The sequence below is a fragment of the Aegilops tauschii genome, chromosome 5 (genome assembly GCF_002575655.3).
Source record: "Aegilops tauschii subsp. strangulata cultivar AL8/78 chromosome 5, Aet v6.0, whole genome shotgun sequence".
Classification (NCBI taxonomy): domain Eukaryota; kingdom Viridiplantae; phylum Streptophyta; class Magnoliopsida; order Poales; family Poaceae; genus Aegilops; species Aegilops tauschii.
Window position 1 is genome coordinate 428,770,929 of NC_053039.3, and position 9,048 is coordinate 428,779,976.

The 9,048-nt window shown below is 49.8% G+C and overlaps 1 long non-coding RNA gene across 1 annotated transcript; it reads right to left on the reverse strand.

The window, feature by feature from the left end:
* Positions 1-4,209: 4,209 nt before the first annotated feature.
* On the reverse strand, positions 4,210-8,022 carry LOC120964045 (uncharacterized). The gene is made up of 3 exons (XR_005755710.2): positions 7,408-8,022; positions 6,979-7,312; positions 4,210-6,187 (listed from the first exon to the last, which is right to left on the reverse strand). It is a non-coding gene; the product is annotated as an uncharacterized lncRNA (long non-coding RNA).
* Between the last annotated feature and the right edge of the window lie 1,026 nt (positions 8,023-9,048).

Below are 9,048 nucleotides of genomic sequence, written 5' to 3' on the forward strand. Positions count from 1 at the left end.
CACTGATGAATCTTTTGGAGCAAGAGGCTATCTCAGAAGCGCATCGTACACTAATGGGTACGGTGGTTGTGAGGATTTCATTCGCCGAAAGCGGGTTGCATGAAGTTTTTATGAGCCTGCTGAGAGGCTTTGAGGTACGCAAAGTAATATTTATTTTTTGACGGTACCGCACACGCTAGGTGTGCCCTATGCAGATAGTAGCCCCTGAGACTCAGGTTGCTGTCAAAAAAGACGGCAAATAGAGGATCATAGTCCCAGGTAATAACCGTGCTGCTTTCATGTGCAGGCGGCTAAGGGTCCGGTGGCTAGCCGGACTGGTGAGTTTGCTGAACTGAAGCGGCAACTTGATGCGGCAGATGCCGACATCGTGCTTGTAAACAAGCGGTTTGACGAGGCACAGGGTACGTATTCTCCTATGATCAACACATATTAAGAGGAGCATGATGCTAGTATCTGTAATATGTTGTGACTGCAGATGGAGCTGCCGCCGTGGAGACCCTTCGGGCGGAACTTGCCCGAGCCAAGGAACAAGCCAGGAGGAGTGATGCAGCCGCCCTAAAGGCGGTCGAAGAGCTAAGAGCCGAACAGGCTGCCCATTGCCAGAGCAAAGAGAAAATAGCCAAGATGGCTGTTGAGCTGAAAGATGCCGCCGACCGTTATGAGCTTCTTGAAAAGGAAAACCGAACGAAGACGGCGGACCTGGAGAAAGCCACGGTAGCAGCCAAGGAAACCCGCTCTAAAATCAGAGCGGCGAAGAGGAGCTACGTCAAGCCGGAAATATCACGGCTGGGAAGCCCTTTTTGTTGTGGAGAAAGTTTGGAGATCCTAAGTATACCCTTCTGGGTCAATTATGGAGTTCTGCGGACGCGTACCTGGATTTGGCAGCAAGTGCTGCTGATGCAACCAAGTTTTTCGAAGATCAAAAAGATCACGAAGTAGAAAAGTTGTTCTGGTCACAGTTCAATGCTCCGGCGCGTCCGCTGTTGTTAAATGAGCAAATGGCCGAATGGGCCGAGCTCCATAGGTTGTACAGGCTTGCCATGAGGTCTGTTGTGGATCATCTTTGGCCGGAAGGACCAAAGCCGAATAGTTATTTTGGCTTAGTGCAACAATTCCTTGGTGCTGTGCCGCATATCGACGCTGTGAAGAGGTCGGCGTGCATAGAGGGTGCGCGGATGGCTCTTGCCCGTGTCAAGACATACTGGGCAGAGACGGAGCCCACCGCTATTGCATCCCAGAGTTTGGCGGTAGGCCGGGTACCGGCTGACCACTATTTTGAAGAAGTCTTGGAAGGCGCTCGTTTAATAGAGGCTCAGTGCTCGAAGAGTATCATGTTCTAGTGACATGTATCCCAATTGTAAGAACAATGTTATTTGAATTATAAAGGCTATGTTTATACTTTTGCCTGAAAGTATTATTATGCCTCCTGTGCGGTCGTTTATGTATGTATATATATATATATATACTGAAAGTTTGTAGTCGTCGGCTTCAGCCCCCACGCATATAATGCGGGGGTGTTCGCAAAAGCGCGTCTTCACACTTGACCGCCTGGCCAATGGAAGGAATTAATTACCTTCGTCAGTCGGCGAAAGAAAGAATTGATCCAGTTCATCGTCCCAATCCTTCCTCCAACGTCTTGGTCCATGAAGGAGGTGGTAGCGCGGCGAACGAGGCAATAGGACTATATTGCTTTAACACTTTCACTTAACCATAGGAGTTTGACAGTGGGGCTACGATATAGCCCCTGGTATTTCCGCGGCTATCCGAATACGGTGCGCGCACGTACATGACCGAGGAAACCGGTCCTTCGTTAATGCGGAGGAATCAGGGATTCCGATGAGTCATCGAGTGGTTGACCAGTCTCACACTTTATCATGACAGTCAGTTTTCGGCTTTCTCTACTGAGGTGCTCGTCCGGGTGAACCAGGGCACAATCCCAGTAGTTCTCCCGGTGCCACCTTAGCCGATAGAGCGGAACGTAAGGTAGCAAAACACGGGAGCCGAGCAAACCCAACATTTGACCAAAGACATGATTCGGAGCTGATGCATATAAGGCCAAACTCGCGACGCCGAACACTCCCTAAGGTATTCGGTCTTTACAACATATACCAGGCTGAGTGACGACCTTGATAATGAACCCCAAGTGTCCAGGTACGTGCATTATTCTGACGTGGCGAAATGCCAATAACGTCAGCATCCCTCTCGGTTATACTGAGTATCCGGAGGATGTGAAACAACAAGAGACAATAAAAAAGGTTTACACAGGGTCTTAATCTAAAAAAGAAACCTTTGAGCGGGGCCCTGCTGCACGTCTGCGCCTGTGTCTCCATTGTGCCGTATCCTGGAAGGGTGCAGCACGATTATCATCTGTAAAAGAGAAGAACTTAGGTGAAAGTTGTCGTGCGAAAAATTGGTTATTCTCAATAAACCATTAAAATTCAAGATAAGTAAGGTCGAGCCGAACTGTAGTCCTTTTTACATGCGGGAAGCCCCTGGTACCGCCTATGGGGGTATATCCATCAAACCAATCTCATGTTTAACTAAGTTGTTACAGCTAGTGATGAGCCGGACTCGTCTAGCCGTGTCCGCGGTCTTGACGACCGATCATTTATTCTGGTTGGAGAGGCCGTTTAGTGTTCGGCTGCTAAAGCCGCCACACGTTCTTCCTCGCGCGCAGAACGCTCAATATTTCCGCTAATTGTGATGATGCCACGTGGACCGGGCATCTTAAGCTTAAGAGAAGTGTAATGCGGTACTGGATTAAAACGAGCGAAAGCTGTTCTTCCGAGTAGTGCTTGATAGCCGCTTCGGAATGGAGTGATGTCGAAGGTTAACTTTTCACTTCGGAAGTTGTCGGGAGAACCGAATACAACCTCTAGTACTATAGAGCCCGTACAGCGGGCCTCTGGCCTGGTATTACTCCTTTAAAGGTAGTATTACTGTGGCTGATTCTTGTCGGGTCTATCCCCATTTTGCAGACTGTGTCCTGATATATCAGATTAAGACTACTGCCGCCGTCCATGAGGACTTGGGTGAGATGGTATCCGTCGATAATTGGGTCTAGCACCAAGGCAGCCAATCCTCCGTGCCGGATACTTGTCAGATGATCCCTGCAATCAAAAGTGATCGGGCAGGCCGACCAAGGGTTGAACCTAGGGGTGACGGGCTCTACGGCACGTATGTCTCGGAGTGCATGTTTGCTTCTCCTCTTCGTCACGTGAATCATGTTCACTGTTTTGACCTCTGGTGGGAATTTTTTCTGCCCCCCAGTGCTTTGCTGGCGAGGCTCATCCTCGTCTTCACCTGGTGTATCCCTCCCCTTGTGTTTCGCATTTAACTTGCCGGTCTGCTTGAAGACCCAACATTCTCTGTGGGTGTGATTTGCAGGTTTATCGGAGGTGCCATGAATCTGACATAATTTGTCTAGAATCTTGTTTAGGCTGGACGGTCCATCTCTGTTGCCTTTGAAAGGCTTTTTTCGCTGACCGGGTCGAGAGCCCCTAAATCCGGCATTTACCGCCATGTTGTCTGGGCTGTCTTCGTTATTTCGACGCTTGCTTTTACTGCGTCGTGGTTTTCCGTTACCATCCCTGACTTCGGATGTGCCTGGGTCGCTGGCGCTACTACATGCCAGCCAGCTATCTTCGCCCGCGCAAAAGCGGGTCATAAGGCTTGTTAGGGCTGACATTGTCCTTGGTTTTTCTTGGCCGAGGTGTCTGGCAAGCCATTCATCTCGGACGCTGTGTTTGAAAGCTGCTAAGGCTTCGGCGTCCGGGCAGTCAACGATTTGATTCTTCTTAGTGAGAAATCTGTTCCAAAGGTTTCGGGCTGACTCTCCGGGCTGTTGAATTATATGACTTAAATCGTCTGCATCCGGAGGTCGGACATAGGTCCCTTGAAAGTTAGCCCTAAAAGCATCCTCAAGCTCCTCCCAACTTCCAATTGAATTTTCAGGGAGGCTCTTCAGCCAGTGCCGAGCTGGTCCTTTCAACTTGAGGGGCAAGTATTTGATGGCGTGGAGATCGTCTCCGCGAGCCATATGGATATGGAGGATGAAGTCCTCAATCCAGACCCCAGGGTCAGTTGTTCCGTCGTACGCCTCTATGTTCACGGGTTTGAATCCCTCTGGAAATTCGTGATCCAGCACCTCATCGGTGAAACATAGGGGGTGCGCGGCACCCCTGTATTTGGATGTGTCATGGCGTTCTGATGGTTGTAGTGTTCGGTTTTGATTCTGCGCTAGAGCGCGCTTCCTAGATCCGTAGATGGGTATGGTCATGCCGGCCTTTTGATGCAAGTCCTTGCTTGGATCATGTCCTGACTTATGTGCGGCCTCGTTAGCCGCCCTATCGCGGCCACGAGGTGGTCGATCCGACCGGTCGGCCGTTTTATTTTTCGGCTGTGTGGGCTCTAAGGCCTCCTCATCGAATTTGGGTAATAGCTTGCGCTTTGGATAGCTCTTTGTGTGGTGACTGTGTAACACCCACGATGCGGCTATATCTCCCACGTGTCGAGGCACGACTTAGAGGCATAACCGCATTGTGGTTTTGTCGCAAGAAGGGTCATCTTCACACAATCCCATGTAATGAACAAGAATGGGATAAAGAGTTGGCTTACAATCGCCACTTCACACAATACATAAATAAATCATACATCATTCAGAGTACACACATAGACCGACTACGGTCAAAACCAAAAGAAAAGAAGATAACCCAACTGCTAGATCCCCGATCGTCCCAACTGGGCTCCACTACTGATCAACATGAAAAGAAACAACACAACGAACAAGATCTTCATTGAGCTCCCACTTGAGCTCGGTTGCGTCACCTGCACTGGTATCATCGGCACCTGCAACTGTTTTGGAAGTATCTGTGAGTCACGAGGACTCAGCAATCTCACACCCGCGAGATCAAGACTATTTAAGCTTATAGGTAGGAAAGGGTAGTGAGGTGGAGCTGCAGCAAGCACTAAGCATATATGGTGGCTAACATACGCAAATAAGAGCGAGAAGAGAAGCAACGGAACGGTCGTCAACTAGCAATGATCAAGAAGTGATCCTAAACTTCTACTTACGTCAGACATAACTCAAAAGCCGTGTTCCCTTCCCGGACTCCGCCGAAAAGAGACCATCACGGCTACACACGCGGTTGATGTATTTTAATTAAGTCGAGTGTCAAGTTCTCTACAACCGGACATTAACAAATTCCCATCTGCCACATAACCGCGGGCACGGCTTCCGAAAGATAATACCCTGCAGGGGTGTCCCAACTTAGCCCATTATAAGCTCTCACGGTCAACGAAGGATAAACCTTCTCCCGGAAAGACCCGATCAGTCTCAGAATCCTGGTTTACAAGACATTTCGACAATGGTAAAACAAGACCAGCAAAGCCGCCCGATGTGCCGACAAATCCCGATAGGAGCTGCACATATCTCGTTCTCAGGGCACACCGGATAAGTCAAGCTACGAGTAAAACCAGACCTCGAGTTTCCCCGAGGTGGCCCCGCAGGCTGCTCGGTTCGGACCAACACTCGAAGGAGCACTGGCCCGGGGGGGTCTAAAATAAAGATGACCCTTGAGTCTGCAGAACCCAAGGGAAAAGGGGATAGGTGGTAGCAAAAGGTAAAACCAAGGTTGGGCCTTGCTGGAGGAGTTTTATTCAAAGCGAACTGTCAAGGGGGTCCCATAAATCACCCAACCGCGTAAGGAACGCAAAATCAAGGAACATAACACCGGTATGACGGAAACTAGGGTGGCAAGAGTGGAACAAAACACCAGGCATAAGGCCGAGCCTTCCACCCTTTACCAAGTATATAGATGCATTAATTAAATAAGAGATATTGTGATATCCCAACATAACATAATCCAACATGGAGCAATCTTCATCTTCACCTGCAACTAGCAACGCTATAAGAAGGGGCTGAGCAAAGCGGTAACATAGCCAAACAACGGTTTGCTAGGAAGGGTGAAAAGGTTAGGGGTTGACATGGCAGTATGGGAGGCATGATATAGCAAGTGGTAGGTAGCGCAGCATGGCAATAGAACGAGCAACTAGCAAAGCAAAGATAGAAGTGATTTCGAGGGGTGGTCATCTTGCCTGAGATCCCGCAAGGAAGAAGAACGAGTCCATGAAGAAGACAAACGGATGTAGTCGAACGAATCCTCACAACCCCGGAACGAAACCGAAGCTAACGAGAGAAGCAACCCGGAAAGAAACAAACAACATAGTAAACAACCATCACAGAAACATGGCATGATGCACAATCAAGTATGATGCATGTCCGGTTTAATGAGGCATGGCATGGCAAAGTGCAACAGACAACACTACAAATTAAGTGGAGCTCAATATGCAACGAGTTGCATATTGACGAAACACCACATCAATTATTTAGTTCTCTCTCATTTATGGACCCAACAATATTAAATGTTATTAACCATGGCAAGAGGTGAAGCATATGGAAACTACCTATTTTAGGCAATTTAAATGAGGCCGGAACAACAAACAACAATTCCAAAAAAACCTCATATGCATATATTGAATTTGGTACTGTTCTGCCCTAAACACAATTTTAATGTTGTTAAACAGCAAAATGAAATGCACCATGTTAATCTATGCATTTTTCTACCCCATTTACATATAAAGTTTATTTAAATCCGAGCTACGGTTATTTAGTTATGAAATAAATCATTTTAACATGGCATTTATGCAAATTTAAACAAACATCATTTTAAACATTTTAAACATGGATGAGAGTGGCATATTATTAAACTACACAAATTTCTGAGCATTTTACATGTTAAAATCATTTTAATCCGATGCATGGTTTGTGAGATATTAAATGCATGAACATGGAGGGTCAATCTGTAAATATGCAGTTTTTGGATAATTAGACAAATTTGCAGCAACGGAAAAAAAACACTGCGGGCCTAATCTGGCTGGCCCACTGGTGCACAGGAGCGGGCACTGGACGCTGCTCACCATGGGCTGAGGCCCGGTCGATGGAGGAGGCCCAAGAGGGGCGCATGCAGGCCGGCTGGAGGGAAGGCCGAGGTGGGCGCTGGACCTTGCTGGCGCTGGAAATGGCCCAGACGCGCGAGGCAGGGAGGCTACGGGCGCGTCGCCCTCTGTTCGACAGAAAACAGAGGAGCAGCGGCGCTGGAGCTCGCGACGATGGCTCGCACGGGACTCCGGCGAGACGGAGAGGCAGGGGACAGACACGGGAAAGTGAGGGAGGCCCGGATCCTCCAGATCCGGTGGCGCTTGGCTTGTGGAGGCCGGCGGCGAGCTACAAGGCCATGGAAGCTGCTGTTGCCTGAAGAAAAAGACAGAGAAATTCAGAGGGGAAACCAGGGAAGAAGAGAGACCGCAGCGAGATGGCAGGGGTGCGACGGCCTGAGGAGAACCTACGGTTCGGCAGTGAGGAGGCCAGGAAAAGAGCGGGTCCGGCGGCATCGGATCAAGGCGGAGATGAAGTGGGGCGGCCGCGCGGACGGACGGCAGTGGAGGCAGGAGCTCCATGGGCGGCGGCGCTGGGTTGCTGCGGAGGAAGGCGGCTGTTGGCGGCCGATCTGGAGCAGGGACGCAGAGGCGGACGACGGGGATGGCCGTCAGCGACGAACCCCAAGGGCGGCGGTGTTGCATTTTCTCCATGGCCTCAACATGGTTCCCTGTGAGAGAGAGGCAGAGGCATGAGAGAGAGAGCGGGGGAGCATGACGGGGAGGAGGAGGCGCAAGAGAAGGCAAGGTCAGGGGCTCATCTGAGGCGGCGACGGCGAGGTTGTTGCTGCTGCTGCTAGGACGGCAGGGGCACGGGCGCTCGTGTTCGTGGAGGCAGGGGAGCTTGGAGCCTCGGGCCTGGATCGAGGGATCGGCGCTGGATCGATGGATGGGATGGGTGGAGTTGCTGGCTAGATGGGTGGATCGAAGAGAGGCCAGGGTTGGCCCGACGGGGAATTCCAGGGAGAGGAGGCAGGTGGATCGGGATGGATCCCGAGGAAGATGGTGAGTGGCGGCGGGGGAGGACAAACCTCCTAGATTTTAGGGTTTGGTCTCAAATTAGACTAGGGGTGGACTATTTAAATAGGTAGGAGATTAGGGGAGGGATTACTCGGTCCGTCCGATCGTAATCGGGCGGTCGAGAAAATTAGATAGGGAGTCCAAATAAGAAAACGGAGATGTTTTGTAGATGTTAGGGGATGATCCAGACCCAACGGTCACAACAGTCCGGGTCGGGTTCGGGGAAGTTTTCGGACGCACGCCGGAGGGGGTCGGTGGTTGTGCAGAGAGGGTCAAACGGTCAGACAAGAGAGAAGCGAAAACCCGATTGGTCTGGAACGGCCAACGCAGGCAAGGCGATCCGAGGGAAGGTGATGAAGGCAAAGGGAGAAACGTCAACGACGAGCGAATGCAAGTTTTAAAACATGACGGCAACAAAGTGCCGATGTAATGCAAATGATGCGATGATGAATGCAACACACAAATAAAACACACGCCGAACACGAAATATATGGAAGGCGTCTGGAGCGTCGGTCTCGGGGCGTTACAACACTCCACCACTACAAGAGGATCTCGTCCCGAGATCTAGGATGGCACCGGAGGGAAAACGGAAGATGAGGAGAAGAGGTAAAACTAAATTGCTTCTTGACAAACGAGTGAAACCAAAGAACCTTGAGAGGTCACAAAGCTTGAGGAAATGACACAACGGAGATAAGCGAATTGAGAGCACTCCGTAGTAAATGGAAGCAAGGTACACCATGAGAACCTTGAGGTTAATTGACACGATAGATATTTAAAACCACTCCGGTTAAAACAAGATAGGGAAGGGATAAGAATGATATAATTTGGGCAGCACTCCAACTGTAAATGGAAGGAATTGAACATGATCTTGACAAGATGAGAGGATACTCGATGAAATTAACAACACATTGCCTCCGGAACGAATGAAAGAATGGCACAAGGGGTAAGGAAGATTTCAGACAGCACTCCGGTTTAGAAGGGAGGCAAAACTTGACAGAATGGGAAGAACTTGAAAAGAGGGCACGACACTCC